Source organism: Monodelphis domestica, chromosome 1 (genome assembly GCF_027887165.1).
Source record: "Monodelphis domestica isolate mMonDom1 chromosome 1, mMonDom1.pri, whole genome shotgun sequence".
NCBI classification, from domain to species: Eukaryota; Metazoa; Chordata; class Mammalia; order Didelphimorphia; family Didelphidae; genus Monodelphis; species Monodelphis domestica.
The window spans coordinates 101,062,577-101,073,669 of NC_077227.1; the positions used below are offsets into that span (position 1 = coordinate 101,062,577).

General features: G+C 35.9%; 1 long non-coding RNA gene across 1 annotated transcript in view; it reads right to left on the reverse strand.

The window, feature by feature from the left end:
* The window catches only part of LOC103093869 (uncharacterized), a 35,739-nt gene extending 25,081 nt beyond the window's left edge, over positions 1-10,658 (reverse strand). Inside the window, exons 1-2 of the long non-coding RNA XR_008913170.1 lie at positions 9,725-10,658; positions 4,043-4,272 (exon numbers count right to left, since the gene is read on the reverse strand). This is a non-coding gene — a long non-coding RNA (uncharacterized LOC103093869). The remainder of the gene's footprint in view (positions 1-4,042; positions 4,273-9,724) is intronic.
* Positions 10,659-11,093: the final 435 nt, after the last annotated feature.

Genomic DNA, 11,093 nt, shown 5'->3' on the forward strand with positions numbered 1-11,093 from the left:
AGCTCCTTGAAGGCATGGTTTGGTAGAGGGGTGAGTTTCTTCCTGGGACTTCAGTAGAAGATGTCTTCTTGCTTTCGTCAGGTGAAATTCATTTTCCCATAAAAGCAGCATTATTAAAACCCTTAGTTTTTGCATCACTCCTAGTAACATTATATAGTGAGACTCTGTGGGTAAAACATGCTTTTCTAAGCCATTCTAAAACTCAATTGTTTTTTTATGGTGTTGTTTTTTTTATAGGAAAATATGTCCTGAATTGCAAACAAATTACAAAAGAAGTTTTGGAAAGGAACCTTTTTGTTAGTTGAAAACACAACATTTCAGAGGTCATCTAGTCCAAACCATACCTGATCAAGAATGGGTTATAGAATTAATAATACAGATGGTCATTGAGATCCCTTCCAACTCCACAATTCCCTGAAATTTCAATTGTCACAAAATATGCCCTTTCAATTCCTATTTAATAAACAACTTTGATAGATGAAATAAGAGAAATGTGACCTACTTCTATGCCCCAAGCAGCATGATGAAGTAAAAATACTACTTCTTTTGGAGTCAGAGGTCTTAAATTTGAATTCCAGGTCTGCTATTTTCCTGAATGATTTTAACTCTTGATTTCCTTAAGTGCCTTAATTTCTTCATATTTACAAAGAGTGAGTTGAATTCAACTCAGGCCATTTGTGGCTTTAAATCTACAATACTAACTCCATGCCTGCCCAGTTTTATTTTTATTTTGAGTTGCTGCCTTTACAAAACCATAACTTTTCAGGAAACTTTTACTTTGACTAGGTGACAGACAGAGAAAAGTTTGCAAAAAACTCCTTGTTTTTGCTGAATCTGATTTAAAGTCATAGACTTGAGTCAGAAATTTAGATATGGGAAGTTCCATAGAGAGTTTGTTGGGAGCCATGGAACACATCTAGCAATAGAGTAATTAGAGGAAAAAGTTCAGTGATAAACCTAAAAAAGCCATGAAGGAAGTAACCAAAGGAACCCAGATAAAGTTGGGTAAATTTTCACTACACATTCAAGAAAGAGAAATCTGAGGTAGAAGATGCAAGCATAATTTCAGGGTGACCATAAAAATAGAAAGGGCATAATAATGGCAAAAGAGGTAAAAAGGTTCCTGATGGATGCTAGTAGAAATTCCTTTGGTAACCAGGCTCATGATGGGAAAATATGCAAAAAATACAAAAACAAAAAACCCCAAATCCTATTTAATGATTTATTAGTAACTAATTGAAATCCTTTAATGAAGGAGCAATGACTAGATTCTAGTTTAGAAGTTAATGTTATTGTTATGGACTTCTATCTAATCAGAAATATATGATGGTTATGGGAGTGGAGTGGGTAGTTTTAGTATTTAAAAAGGAAGGTGGAAAGTAACCTTTATCAGACTATTTTTATAGCCTCAAGGGAGGAGAAGGGAAGGGAGGGAGAACCTGAATCCTAAAATATCAGAAAACATTTGTCAAAAATTGTTTATACATGTAACTGAAAAAAATAATTTTTAAAAAAGAAAAGAAAAAAAAAGTAGCTAATGCATTTAGCTCTACTCAACTCAACACAAAAGAGACATAACAATCACTTGACTTGAAGTAAGTTTAAACAATAAAACACAAAAATCCACATGGTTATAGCCCTAGAGGATCCTCCTGCAATGGAATGGCAAAAGGCAAGCAGATCCTAAATAAGATTTCTGGTGCATCTGTCTGAATAAGAAAGCCTCAAACAAGCGGTCATGAGCCTTTGCTTAAAGACCTCTAGTGAAGAGAAATGTAGCTATCACTTTCCAGGGCAACACATTCCACTTTTGAAGAACTCTAATAGGAAGTTTTTTCTTACATCGACCCTAAATCTTCCCCTTTGACAATTCCACCCATTACATTATTCTGGCTTACAGGATTGGCTAGAACAAGAGTATTCCAATTTTTATATGACAGCCCTACAAATGCTTAAAAGACAGTCTTCTCTGTTCTAGGCTAAGTATCTCCAGTTCTTTTAATATATTCTCATAGGGTAGAGTAGAAAAAGGAAAAGACAGAATGAGGAAACTCACCTATCTACTTTTTTACTTCTTAATAGTTGTAGCATCTTTACACAGTTGTTAAGATTTGATGGAACTAAAATGGTTAGCAAAGAGATTAAAAAAAAGAGAGAGAAGTATTTGTAGCAGCTGTTTTTGTGGTGGCAAAGATGGGGATGCCTAGCAATTGGGGAATGGCCAAACAATTTGCAATATGATTGTGATGGAATACTATTTTACTGTAAGAAATGACAAGCAGGATGCTTTTAGAAATCTTGGAAAGATTTACATTGATGCAAAGTGAAATGGGCAGATTTGAGGGATTATTGTACACAGTGTACAATGGTCAACTATGAATGGTTTAGCTATTCTCAGCAATACAATGGTCCAAGACATTTCCAAAGGACTTATGATGAAAAATATTATCCACTTCCAGAGAGAAATGATGGAGATTGAATATAGATTGAAGCATACTTTTTAAAACCTTATTTTTCTTGTTTGTCTTTTGGGGGGGTCTGCTTTCTTTAACACGAATAATATGGAAATATGCTTTGCATGACTGCATATGTATGACTTCTATCAAATTACTTGCTGTCATGGGAAGGGGAAGGGGAGGAATAAGGGGAAATTTGGAACTCAAAATTTTAAAAAATGTTAAAAATTGTTTTTTACAAGTAATTGGGAAGAAATAAAATATGAACGCAAAGAAGACAGTGAGGTGGGGGAGAAATAACATGTTTAGATGGAGAACAGGACTATGTATTTTACATAACATCCATTTGTTCCAGGAACTGTGTTTAAGCACTTTTACAAATATCTCAGATGGTTTTCACCAACAACCCTGCAAAATAGATGCTATTATTACCAACATTTTATAGTTGAGAAAACTGAGGCAAACAAACAGAGATTAAGTGACTTTCTTAGGATCATACAGCTAGTTAATGTCAGGTTGCATTTGAACTCAGTTCTTCCTAACTTCAGGTCCTGTTCTCTATTCACTATGCCACCAGTAGCTATTATTATTGCTAAATCCTTGAAGGCCAAGACTGTTTATCATATTTTCTTGAATGCCTCATAATTTTAGATTATAGCATAATCTATAAATACTTTATAAAGTGGAAAGGAGAGGAGCTATCTAGGGTTCACTTTCCCTGTTAAGTGATTTGACCATAACTGCCTTTCTTAAACCAATTTCCTTTAAAGAGATTAAGTAGACCAGAGAACATTGATGAGTTTGGCTTGATCTTTTAAACTCTTTAAAGAGATCTAGAATCAAAGCAAAACAAAAACTCTTGTGCTGTGGGACAAAAAAAGATATAACTTTAGTTATTTGAAAAAGGCCTAATGTTGAATTCTATCTGTCCTCTAGAATAGTTGGAGAATAGGTTAGAGATTAATGTCCCCTGTAGCTAAATTTTATAGCTACTCCAAGACCATAACCTTGAAATGCAGGGTAATGGAAGCTTATGAAATCTCTACCAGTGTGAAAACATTGAAGTTTGTGTGGGAGTTCTTTTTTTAAGGGAGAACAGCCAAACATTTATTTTAATGTTAAAATGAACCAGTTGATGTCATTGAAGAGAGCTTACTTTTGGTACAAAGAAAATTAGATTTATGCTGAGACAAAATGCAACATGCTAGTTTGCATAAAGTTTTAGTAAATTAGAACTTTAAAGGTTGTAGACATTTAATAAAATATATTTCATCTAACAAGAAAAAGAAAGATGATGTCACATTGTCTTTTTTATTGACTATCTCAGAAGATGCTTATCTTTTAAATTTAATTTTGTTTATTTTAATCACAAATTTCCACAAAAGTTCTCTGAAGATATTTGATCCAAATTGTCTTCCTCTCTTATTTCTTCCCCCCTCCTGGAGCTGACAAGTAATTCAATCTCGGTTAAAAATGTTTTATCACACAAAACATTTCCATATTATTTATTTTTTGTGACTATCTTATAAAATCAAAACCCCAGAACATAAACCCAAATAAACAACTGATAAATCATATGCTTTTACCTGCATTCTACTCCAACAGTTCTTTCTCTGGAGATTTTTTTCTTTTTGATAAATCCATAGGAATTTTTCTGGATCATCTTATTGCTGTTAGTAGCTAAGTCTATCATATTTAATCATTCCACAATATTACTGTTAGTGTGTACAATGTTTTCGTGGTTCTGCTTATTTCACACTCCATCAGTTCAAAGTAGGTCTTTCCAGCTCTTTCTCAATCATCCTGGTCATCATTCCTTAAAGCACAAAAGCATTCCATCACTATCATATACCACAATTTGACCCCAATTGGGGGTCATCCCTTTAGTTTCCAATTCTTTGCTACCACCATAAAAGCAGCTATAAATATTTTTATACAAGTAGGTCCTTTCCCATTCTTTTTATCCCTTTGGGATATAGACCTAGTAGTGGTATTTCTAGGTCAAAGGATATGCATTCTTTTATAGTCCTTTGGGAATAATTCCAAATTGCCCTCCAGAGTGGTTGGATCTATTCCAAACTCCACCAGCAATGCATTAGTGTCCCAACTTTGACACATCCCCTCCAAAATTTATCATTTTCCTTTACTGTCATATTGGCCAATCTGAGAGGTGTGAGGTGATATCTCAATCATTTTAAATTTTATTTCATTAATCAATAGTGATTTAGAACATTTTTCCACATGATTATTGATAGTTTTGATTACTTCATCTGAAAACTGCCTTCTCACATCCTTTGACCATTTATCAATTGGGGAATGACTTGAATTCTTAGAAATTCAACTTAGTTCTTTGTATATTTGAAAATATATTATGTCTTTTAAAAAGTTACTTTGTGTCCTGTTAAATTGAAGGATATTTTACCCAACCAATTATCACTTCATCATAAACCCTGTGAATTATTTGTATTTTTAAAATGGCATGGGAAATAAATAAAAATAAAATGGCACGGAGCAGGTAGGTGACTCAGTGGAAAGAGGCCTGGAGATGAAAATCTGCCTGGCTCTCTTTCCACTGAGACACTTAGCTGCTTCATGCCATTTAGTTTTGCTGAACTGCTTCCTCCCTTTCCTTTTCCCTTGCTTTTTATATAAAGGATGGCTCTCTATGGATTAGGAAGAAGAGGAATGGGGTATATTGGGAAATGAAGTTAATGTAAAAACAAATTATAGACCTAGTTCTTACAGCTCTTCTACCTTCAAACAAATACTTAGCATCAATTCTAAGATAAAAAGTAACAGTCAAAAGCAACAACAACTAAATGTCATATTAACCAAATTTGAAAGAATACATTGTTCTATACCCATAGTCTCCCACCTCTGCCACCTCTGCCAACAAAAGGAGAGAAGTGTATTCTCCTATCTCTTTTGTTGGTATCAGGTTTAATCCTTGTAATTATATAATATTGTTTCCTTTTCTGTTAACATTCTGTTCATTTAAAATGTTGTATTCATTGTGTATATTGTTTCCCTGGTTCTTCATTCCCTACAAACATTTGTTCATATGTCTTCCCAGGCTTGTCTATATTTTTCAGCTTTGTAGTTTTTTATATCCCAGTTATATTCCATCACATACCTGCCCTACAGTTTGGCTGTTACTCCACCAGTGGGCATATACTTTTGTTTCCAGTTAGGTTAATTACTTTTCAAATGATCACCTTGGAAAATTTACCTATTTATACAACAATATTTATTGCAGCTCTTAGCATTGGAAATTGAGGGGCTGTCCATCATTTGGGAAATGGCCGAACAAATTGTGGCATAGATTATAATAGAATACTATTGTGATATAAGAATTACAGACAGGCTTTGTTCCAGCCATACTATTGCTGGGTTTGTACCCCAAAGAGATAATAAGGAAAAAGACTTGCACAAAACTATTTATAGCCATGCTCTTTGTGGCGGCAAAAAGTTGGAAAATGAGGGGCTGCCCTTCGATTGGGGAATGGCTGAACACAGTGTTGTATCTGATGGTGATGAAATACTATTGTGCTAAAAGGAATAATGAACAGGAGGAATTCCATGTAAACTGTAACAACCTCCAGGAAGTGATGCAGAGTGAGAGGAGCAGACCAGGAGAACATTGTGCACAGCGACTGATACACTGTGGTACAATCGAATGTAATGGACTTCTCTACTAGCAGCAATGCAATGATCTAGTACAATTCCTAGGGTTTTAGGAGAAAGAACACTATCCATATCCAGAGAAAGAACTGTGGGAATAGAAACACAGAAGAAAAACAACTGCTTGATCACTTGGTTTGATGGGGATATGATTGGGGATATAGACTATAAATGATCACCCTTGTGCAAATGCTAATAATATGAAAATAGATCTGGATCAATGACACATGTAAAATCCAGTGGAATTCCCATTGGCTACAGTATGGGGGTTGGAGGAGGGGAGGGAAAGAACATGAATCATGTAACCATGGAAAAATATTCTAAATTAATTAAATAAATAAACTTTAAAAAATTACAGATAGGAAAGACTTACATGAACTGATGCTAAGTGAAGTGAACAGAACCAGAGCATTGTACACAGTTAACGGCAATATTTTTTGATTAACAACTGTGAATGACCTAGTTATTCTCAGCAATACAGTGATCCAAGACAATCTTAGAGACTGATGATGAAAAATGCCATCTGTTTTCAGAGGAAGAACTTTGTTTCTTTGTTTCTTCTTCTTCTTTCTTCTCCTCGTCCTCCTCCTCGTCCTCCTCCTCCTCCTCCTCCTCCTCGTCCTCCTCCTCCTCCTCCTCCTCCTCGTCCTCCTCCTCCTCCTCCTCCTCCTCGTCCTCCTCCTCCTCCTCGTCCTCCTCCTCCTCCTCCTCCTCCTCCTCCTTCTTCTTCTTCTTCTTCTTCTTCTTCTTCTTCTTCTTCTTCTTCTTCTTCTTCTTCTTCTTCTTCTTCTTCTTCTTCTTCTTCTTCTTCTTCTTCTTCTTCTTCTTCTTCTTCTTCTTCTTCTTCTTCTTCTTCTTCTTCTTCTTCTTCTTCTTCTTCTTCTTCTTCTTCTTCTTCTTCTTCTTCTTCTTCTTCTTCTTCTTCTTCTTCTTCTTCTTCTTCTTCTTCTTCTTCTTCTTCTTCTTCTTCTTCTTCTTCTTCTTCTTCTTCTTCTTCTTCTTCTTCTTCTTCTTCTTCCTCTTCTTCTTCTTCTTCCTCTTCCTCCTCCTCTTTCTCCTCTTTCTCCTTCTGCTCCTCCTTTCTTATCTTTTTCTTTTAAATCTTTTCCACAAAATGACTAATATGGAAAATTTGTAAGATTGCTTACCATCTTGGGGGCACAGTTAAAGAGTGGAGAAAGGAACATGGGAAGGAGGAAGTGACTTTAGAACTCAAAAGTTTTTTAAATGAATTTTTAAAATAATTTTTACATGTAGTTGGGGGAAAATAAAATAAATCAAATGATCTCTTTTTGTCTTATACAAGGTATCTCTAGATGGGATTGATGACTCAAAGTTGTCATCCAAATCAGTATATGTTAGACATATTGGGGGGGGGGGAAGAAAACAAACAAAAAAAAAGGTGAGTTCTGTTTTGAGCTCTGTCACTTACAGGTGACTTTGGGCAAGTTGTTTGGTTTCTTCTTTAGATTCTTCTAGATTCTTCTTTATTCAAATGGAAGAGGTTGAATAACTCAGTTTTTGTAATTCCTTCTAAGCCATTGCTCTTTCCATCATATCAGTAATTCTGTGAAGGAGGCCTATATAATTTTCACTTTGCGATAAACATCTCTTGATCTTGTCTTTCTCCATATTTCTAATTGTGAGTGCCTTGAGATGAGGGATTATCTTTTGTCTTTCTTTGTATTCCTAGCATTTACCACAGGGCCTGGCACATAGTAGAGACTAAATAAATGTTTATTAACTGACTTGGCTACCTTTAGTCTAGATTCTCATTACCTTATGCTTGACACTCTTGTTGCAAATTTCCCCCACTGGTGTTCTTCTAACCTAGAAGAGGTAAGATTAATGACTCCAAAAATGTGTGATTGGGTACACAATTTGCAAAGCAGTATTGTCTTCCAGATATTTTACTATTTTTGTGACTCAACTGCCTACGAGAATCCAGGCCTGAGATTAGCTTCAAAGCACCATCGTTTCTAAAACTTCTTTAAGGATAAAAGACAAGAAACTATTGATAAAATCCTGATCTTTAGATAAGTCTTTTACATACATGTTGTTCCTGCTGCTAGTCTCCAAGAAGTCTGCACATTGAGTGATAAACCTCTTGGCCAAGTCAATATCTTAAGCATGTACAGCTTGTAAGGATCAGATGAGATGATAATGTAAGACATTTGCAAAAGTTCAGCGCTCTATAAATATGGGCTGATTTAGAGGCAGAATACTGTAATGGAAGATGAAGTGCTAAATTTAGAGTAAAAGACTTTGGATTGAGTCCTGGGTTCCCCTCCTTATTTAACTTCTCTGAGATTTGGTTTTCTCATCTGTAACATGGGGTCTGTAAACTTGTCCCTAATGTATAGAGTTGTGAGGAACCAAATTAAAAGGTAATTGGGAAATATTTAACAGAATAAATAAAAATGCAATAGGATATAGATAATGGTAATTTGTGGTTTTCTAGGTCAATATGTACCTGCAAAGACCCTTATGTATGATTTAAGTGGCCTTTCTTTCTATTTTAGTTTGATACCACTAGGTAATTAATAATGCAATAATATGAAAAGTACTTTGTAATTACAAATTGCTTACTAGTCAGGAGTTGTTGCTATTGAGATGGTATTATACTAAAATCCTCCTGTCATACCTAATCTTGGCATGGAAGGAAATTGCTTTGAGTTATCTAAGACTATGCCAATGAAGCCCAAGTTCTTATAGGTTTTGCTAAGAAAGAATGGCTTTGGTTCTGAGCCTGGCAAAGAAAGAATGGCAAAGCCAGGCAATGAACTAAGTTCATAAAGGTTCATCACAAGATGAAGGTGATTAATTAATCTTCAGGTTATTAATTTTTTTTGGTTACAGCAGTTTGTGTAATTGTTGACTACTTGGAGAGATGATCTGTAGGAGCAGAGGGATTATCCATACTAATAAAATCATACATCCTTTGAAATACTAAGTCTGATAATGGCAATTTACACTTATAAAGCACTTGACAGTTTGCAAAATTGCTTTGCTCAGAACATCCCTCTAAGGAAGGTAAATATTATGATTGTAGATATCCCTCAAGGGTCTGAACTTAGCCCTCTACTCTTCTGTCTACATACTAGATCTCATCAGCGCCCATGCTTTCAGTTATCATTTCTTTGCAGACATTATCCTATAACCTCTGTGTGTGTGTGTGTGTGTATGAGTGAGAGAGAGAGAGATGAGAGAGAGAGAGAGAGATATGAGAGAGAGAGATGAGATATGAGAGAGAGAGAGATATGAGAGAGAGAGAGAGATATGAGAGAGAGAGAGAAAGAGAGAGAGAGAGAGAGAGAGAGAGAGAGAGAGAGAGAGAGAGAGAGAGAGAGAGAGAGAGAGAGAGAGAGAGAGAGAGAGAGAGAGAGAAATTGTGTACCCATCTGGTGTGAGGGCAGCCTGCCTCTAGATCTGGAATCAACAGAGACCAGTGTTCAAATCCTATCATGACACAAGGTTTGTTACAAGAAGGTCCAGTAAACAGAGTGCTGCCCTTGGGATCAGGAAGATACTTATCAGCTGTGTAACCCTACTAAGATCTATGTACTACTGTGGTAGTCCAAACAAACCTCTGTTTTAGGATGTGGGCAGTATCTTTGAGATCCATCAGATCACTTGCAATGGGCTGAATCTGATCTAAACATACCCCTTCCTCCTTCCCTGCCTCCTTTATGTAATCCCTAGCAGCTAGACTTCCATGCTGCAGACTTCATTGCCCTTGCTCCTAGAGGTCTCTGTTGGCCAATCCCTGGCATTTCCATACCTGTGACATCAGATGTGGGAAACCAATCAGACCTTCCTGTATATGACCCCACCCCACTTCCCTCATCTTCAGGGTGCCCCAGATAGTGGGTGGCCTTAGGTTATGCCAGTGTGTGAGTAGCCCTGGTAGACTGAGCTGCCCTAGAGAGGGTCTACTGCTCCTTGAGGTATGGGCTAGTTGAGACAGAGGGAAGGATTAGAGAGCATTCCTAAGGTGGAAGGGGAGGTGATGGACTTTCTTCACACCCATTAGGAAGAATGACTAGTAAATCCAGGTCCATTAAGGCTGAGCAGAAACTTTTCCCCAAGACCATCATTGACCTCCTTCCTCTAAAGACCATCATCATACCCAAGCTCTGGCAATAACCCCTGAACAAGAGAGAGAGGGGAATTTTTTTTTCTTTTAAGGGCTTTAGTAAGGTCAATTGTTTATACTCCTATATGGAAAAATGATATTTGTAACTTTCAAAAACTGTATTCACTGTCATCTTAGTTAGAAGAATTATTTATAGGTGGTGGTTGTGGTACTAAGTTATTTAAGATGATACATAAAAAAAGAAAGGGGGGAATGGAAGATGGCACCAAGAAAAACTTGAAGGAATAAGAAAAATAGGATAATTTATACTACAAAAAGTTGTATGGGAGGGGGAGGGGAAGAATACTATTATAAGAAGGAGAAGAAGAGAGTGCTAATAGGTAATACTTAAACCTTACTCTCAGTGGAATCAACTGTAAGAGGGAAGAACATCTAGATCCCTTGGGGTATCAAATGCTATCATACCTTACCTTTTGTCTCCTTCCTTGTGGAATGTGTCCTTAAGTTGAAAATCTTCCATGGTATGTTAAAGTATGGCTATGATAGAAAATTATTGCTTTTCTCATCACCGGCCTATCTGACTTGTGAAAGTATCCTGAGACTCCAATCTACTCCAAAAAGATTGGGATATTTGTTGTAAGGATCAAATGAAATAATGTGTATAATGTGCTTTGCAGAACAAATTATATATATATATATATATATATATATATATATATATATATATAAATGTCTTTACTACCACCACCACTATAATTATCATTACAATCCTTACCATCATTATTGTCATTTTACAAATTGAAATTTACAAATTACAAATGTAGTAGACAGCTAGACAATTAATTGGTCCTAGTATCGAA